This window comes from Hibiscus syriacus, unplaced genomic scaffold (genome assembly GCF_006381635.1).
Source record: "Hibiscus syriacus cultivar Baekdansim isolate YM2019G1 unplaced genomic scaffold, ASM638163v2 tig00110943_pilon, whole genome shotgun sequence".
NCBI classification, from domain to species: domain Eukaryota; kingdom Viridiplantae; phylum Streptophyta; class Magnoliopsida; order Malvales; family Malvaceae; genus Hibiscus; species Hibiscus syriacus.
In genome coordinates, this window is record NW_024062924.1 from 1,929,007 (window position 1) to 1,935,637 (window position 6,631).

Here is a 6,631-nt window from a genome sequence, read left to right on the forward strand (position 1 = left end):
ACTTTGAGGATCATTTAGAGCAAGAAATTCAAAGGTGTAAAGTAAAAGAGAAAGGGGTTGTTGCTTCAATGGATATTAATACAGTCAATTCCTATGAAGAACACAGGGCACAAGAGAATGAGAAAGGAAATCAAAGCAAAAGAGCTTCCATGGATGTAATACGAGACTGGCCCGTGGGTTTAAGAATGAATGAGGCATATACAGCCTTGAAGACATCTCAAACACCTATATCAGATTTTCTGAAGGCAAGTGAGGTTTTGGGCAGTTTAGGAGGTTTGACGAATGTTACGCCAATCACATCTGCAATATGTGTTCAGAATCCAGCCAAAACCATCATCACCAAGGAAAATCGTTTCGGATCTAAATTTGGGCCTAATTTCCAATCAGGGAAGGAAAAACTGATGAATAACAAGAAATTGGGATTTTATGAAGAAGCTGCTCAGGAGGAAGCAAAAATTTATGCATCTAAGGGTACATCGAAAAGAGTTATGGCAAGTGAAATGGTCGTGAAATGGGGAGAAAATGAGGATAAAGATCTTGATTCGATCACACACCCAACATTCTAAGAGTAATGGGACAGTTAGATAAATAAGTGGAAGTTGTTATCTACTACAGTTGCATTTTATTTTCAGCATCTTGTTTGAACATGTTTTTGTTCCTTTCTCTGCTTTTTGTTTAATAAATAAATTTGTATTGCTTTTATGGTTATGAGCAAAGAATCAAATTTTAATCTTGAAGTTTTTGAGTATCAAGAAAATCAAATATTCTTTTATTTTCTCAAGAATCGTATATCTTTGACAAGTGGTAAAATTAAACCTTTCATATCTCATACCATGCCAGAAATACAATTACTTGATCTATTTTTTTACCCTTACCAAATCTTGACCCTACATTTATCTGAGGATCTGAAGTAATGTCTCTACATATTTTTAAGACACCAAATCCAGATGTTTACTTTCTTGGGTAGAGTTGATTGGTTTATAACATTCCACTATATACACGACTTTAAAAGTCACACATTTGTCCTTCCAGATACAAAACCATCACACTGGTGAAATTAATAGACCTCAAAAGAACCAAACTTTCAATTATCCGTGAATCTTCTTGTAAGAAGAAACAAGACGGGGCATCATAGACCAACTTGTTAAAGAGAATTTTGAGTAATTAGGGCAGGCTCGAAGTAAGAAGAAGAAAAAAAATAGAAAAAAGAAAAAAAGAGGGATTGATTTAAATAATTATATCATGCATTAATTATATTATTTTCATGTAAATAAAAGTTAATCCTGAATATTCATCCCCATCGGGATACCTCTTTTTACATAGATTTTTGTGTATAAAATGATGAACGACCTTCTTTCATTTATTCCTTCAAAAAAGTAAAATATATCATTTGTTATCCCCATTTGAGCCTGAATGATTTTTCTTCTGATTCAATCCTAACCAAGGATCACCCTCACATTGAGGGGAAAGGTGAAGGATATCTGTTCACAGGAATAAAGATCGTTAATTAAGTTGAAAACTAATCTCCATGAAGTAATGAGAGTTTTGAACTACAAGGCAGGTCAAATATGAGGTGCTTGAATATCAAATCCAATCAAGAATAACAAATGCAAGAGTAAAAAGAGGTACTCAAAGTGATTAAAGTCTTATACTCATCCATCAGAAGAAAAAAAAAGAAAGAAAAAAAGAGAAGAAAAAAAGAAAAGAAAAAAGAAAAGAAAATAAAAGAAATTGAATTAAAATGGATGATTCATTGAACCTCAAGTTACAAAGTTGATCAAGTGTAATCAGTTCAAATATTCATATTCAACAAGAAGCGAAAGAAATATTGGAGATATAAGAAAATGGAAATGAACCCAAAAAAATAGGTAGTCTAGTGGGACTCAGAAAAAAGAAATGATGAAAGACGAGTAATAAAGCAGATCCAAGTAAAGGAAGGCAAGATTGAAGGCATCATAATGAGTTGATGCTTGGTTCAATTACCCTTAAACACTTGTTTGGGCCTTTTTATCATTTTCTTTCATAACCATGAGCCCTGGCCTACTTTACGCCCCTGAAAAGTCCGTTCTAATCATACATGGATTTCTAAGTAAAAGAGACTATCTTCAGATTTTATTCCGCCTCTCAGGATTGATTTTTTTATTTACAAAAATTGGTTTTTAAAATCTTTAATGTATGATATTATAAAAGGGGGTTCAAGATATAAATTTTGAACAATGTATTGAAACCATAGGATAATTTGAGTTGAAAACTTGGAAAGGCGGCTTGAATATTGAAAGGAACGACGTAAGAGACGATCTTAAGCTCTTGATGAAGAACCATGCATCCTAAAGATGTTTCTGAGATTCTGGAATCAAGAACTATCTCTATGAGATGAGTATAACAATAATTTCTTCAAGTTAGTGAAAGTTCAAAGAGACATATGTGCTGGACCAACCTGAACCCTACTTTACCAGAATCAACCTACACCTTACATTAGTCAATAATTTTGACATTTTCCATAGGACTATAATTTTTGAATAATTTAAAAAAAGTAGTTGATTTATTTGATATTCATTAATTTCATGTTTTAACGTTTAATTCAATTGTGAATCTATAAAAGGCAACAATTTACAAAATTCTTTCATTATTTGATAAAAAAGGAGCAAAAATATTTTCAAACAAGATAGTCTCAAATGAGGAAAGTCCTTGAAGCAAGTTGATGCATGTCATGCCTCTATTTGAGAAAAAGGATGAGCAATGCCAAAATGATGAAACACTTTACATTCTTGAAAGCAAGTGGTCTGGAAGATTAGGAGGGTTGAAGGAGAGAACTTGTAACACTCTCTTGTGACATTATCAATAATTTGATAAGAAGAGGATGATTGTCTCATTCAAAAGGGGCATATATCCCAGTATGTAGCAAAAAGGAAAGAATGCGACCTTATTCAGAATATGCACATATCTCAAACATTATTTCAGAAGGATTGATCGCTTCTTAAGTTTGTGATAACATGAAGACATTCCCTCAGGTTATTTGACAACATTGTTGTTTAGTAACACCAGAATGAGAGCATTCAAGATAAACAAATTTGAGCACAAATAGAGCCATAATGATCCACAAATGGGGCATTATAAAAGTTGTACCTCGTGGGAATCATGAGGTTCAAATTCAATGGACATTGAGAATGAACCTTTTGACTTGAAGGTTGGAAGTATTTTTGAAGGGCCATATTATCCATGTGGGTATCTTGAAGGCTCACATCAACATGAAAAAGATAGAAGTAATCCATTTGGGGCATCTTGAAGGCTCACACCAGCATGAGAATGTTGGAATATTTTGAATGTCCATTTCAACCATAAATAAAATAATGAGGCATTTTGAAGGCCCGTTTTAGAAAGAAATGATCCATGTGTGGCATTTTGAAAGCTCATATTGAGGTATTTTGAAGGCTCATATCAGCAAGAAACAATTTTGAATGCATTTTGAATGTTCGTATCCACAAATGTTGGGGGGCATGCTGAAGGCCCATATCATCATGTGTCAAGATCATTGATTTGAGAAAATATTTCCAATGAGACAAAAAGGTATAAAGAATGAAAATGGTGAAACAATGATAGTGGAGCTGACTATACATAACCACTTTGGTCATCATACAGTTACATTATTCTGGTAATTCGATGTTGGCAAACCAAAGTGTCCCACTTATATTCCCATTGAGTTTTGTCCTTAAGCATTCTTGTGATGTCCTACAAAAGCTATGAACATTATGCAAAGAGCATCACTAATTAAGAAATCTGAGTAGAAGCTACAGGAAATGATGAATTTATTGTCAAATGCTTTACGAACCAGTGATTATGGTGCTGAACCAATGTTGCAATCATATGGTGTTTCTATTTGTGGACTCAAGATGAAGTTTGTCTTTTTCAACCCCAAGGTTAGAAGTGAGATATGATGAAGATTTCTTTCCACGAAAGAGGTGATAAAAGCTTAACAGTAAGAGACTAGTAGTATCGACTAAGGCTGAAAAATGGGTTGTTGTTAAAAACGAGCCTCATTTGATGTTTGATTAGATGCGGTGATATAAAATTTGGATAGGTCTTCCTGATGTCGAGTTTCAAGAGCCAAATCAGAATTGACACAACTCTCCCTTTGATCTTTACGGAGTTTGGCATAGTCATACGCATAGTCTCTGAAAATAGGGCAACACAGTCATATTTCTGATCATAGCAAGAAGTTGAGAAAGAAAATGTTTTCTCCGAAATGAAGACAGAAAACGAAGACGACAAGAAGAGAGAAGAAGATTAGATGCATCTTCAAAAATACAAGTTGGAAATTATGAGTTGATACATGAATATTTAAGTAGACTTTGGGAAGAAGTGATCAAGTAGAAGAAGATCGAGATGGCCACTTTGAAGTTAAATAAAGATTGCATCAACATTTTTTGCATTCATAAGAACATCATTTGCATATAAAAAAGTCATGCATTACACCTACATGAATTTGCATCTTTGCATCAAACATTCATTCATGATAGTTGCATTCAGTTACATTTATGCAGATCTTTCACGAAGAGTAAAAGACAACAAGACATCCTCTACAAGAGGGAACAATCATATTCAGATTCAACATTTCCAAACAAATTTTGTCTCGCTTGAGACAATCTTATTTAATACAGAAGATTTTATCTCGTTCAAGATTGTTTTTCCTTGAAACAGAAGATTTTATCTCACTCAAGATAGTTTTTCCTTGAAACAAAGATTTTATCTCGCTCAAGATTGTTTTTCCTTGAAACAGAAGATTTTATCTCACTCAAGATTGTTTTTCCTTGAAACATAAGATTTTATCTCATTCAAGATTGTTTTTCCTTGAAAAAAAAGATTTTATCTTACTCAAGATTGTTTTTCCTTGAAACAAAATATTTTTTCTCATTCAAGATTGTTTTTCCTTAAAACAGAAGATTTTATCTCGCTCAAGATTGGTTTTTCTCGAAACAGGAGATTTTATCTCGCTTGAGATAGTTTCCCTTGAAACAAATTTTGTCTCCTTGAGACAGTTTCTCTTGAAACATAAACTTTGAAAATGTTTCCCTTGAAACAAATTTTGTCTCTCTTGAGACATTTTCCCTTTAAACGAATTTTGTCTCCCTTGAGACAATTTCTCTTGAAACAAGTTTTTGAGACAATTTCTCTTGAAACAAAGTTGTCTCCCTTGAAATGGTTTTTCTTAAAACCTACTTCTTCTGGCTTGAGACAGTCTCCCTTGAGACAGTCTCGTTTGAGACAGTTTTCAGTTGAAACAAAATTTATCTCACTTGAGATGGTTTTTCTTAAAACCCTTGAGACAATTTTCCTTCAAAATAAAATTTATCTCACTCGAGAGAGCTTCTCTTAAAATAAGTTTCTTATTAATTTTCATAAAGTGTTAAATTTCTGACAGGAATTCAAAAAGCCAACAAAGATTTTATTTCACCACTTCAGCAAAGAAACAATCCATATTTTTCACCATCGAATGAAATGAATCTCAACAAAGATTCGAGAACCTTTGGGTCAATACCTTTGGGTACTTCAAACACAATTATTACTGACACATGATAATCTTTTGCAGGTCGGAAAATTTTCAAAGAGAAGATAAACAGATCAACATTTCCAATAGAGAGTTCATAATGAGAAGAACTCATCCGACAGAGGGAGAAAAAGTTCATAATGAGAAGAGCTTGTTCGACCTATCACTCAATTCACGACATTTCGAATCAGTGATACCTCGCTTGAGGGATTGGCATTTTCAGAATAGTTCATAATGAGAAAAACTCATCCTAAAGGAGAAAGTTCATAATGAGAAGAACTTGTTCCTTTCAAGTCCATCACCAAAAGAGATGGATCAACATTTCCAATGGAGAGTTCATAATGAGAAGAACTCATCAAACGAGGAAGAATAAGTTCATAATGAGAAGAACTTGTTCAACTTCACATCAACATTTTCAAAGGAGAGTTCATAATGAGAATAACTCATCCGAAAAAGGGAGAGGAAGTTCATAATGAGAAGAGCTTGTTCGACCTATCACTCGATTCACGACATTTCGAATAAGTGACGCCTCGTTAGAGGGATTGACATTTCCAAAAGAGTTTATAATTAGAATAACTCATCTTAAAGGAGAAAGTTCATAATGAGAAGAACTTGTTCCTTTCAAGTCCACCACAAAAATAAGTGACTCAACATTTTCAGTGAAGAGTTCATAAAGAGAAGAACTCATCCACGAGAGAGAAGAAGTTCATAATGAGAAGAACTTGTTCAATCCAACGACGAAGGAAGAATGGACAAAAACTAGTTGTCTTTTTCATCTTTGCCCTATTCTTGTTAACACAAGAATGTGCAAAGAGGGGCAGCTGTAGACAACCTTTTTTGTCCGAGTCGATTATTATTATTATAATTAATTAATTATTTATTTTTATTACATTTTGTTACAGGCCCTTATCCCATCCTAGATTACAAATAGAAGCCCAATACAACTCAACAATCCACTCAAGCCCAGACAAGCAAACCCGACCCGATTAAAGGATCCAAACCCGATGCCCAGTACCCGAACTGGCCCAAGACAGTAATCCTAAGCAGGTTAGGGCTTTCACCCTAAATCTCCCAAAGCTAGTCGTT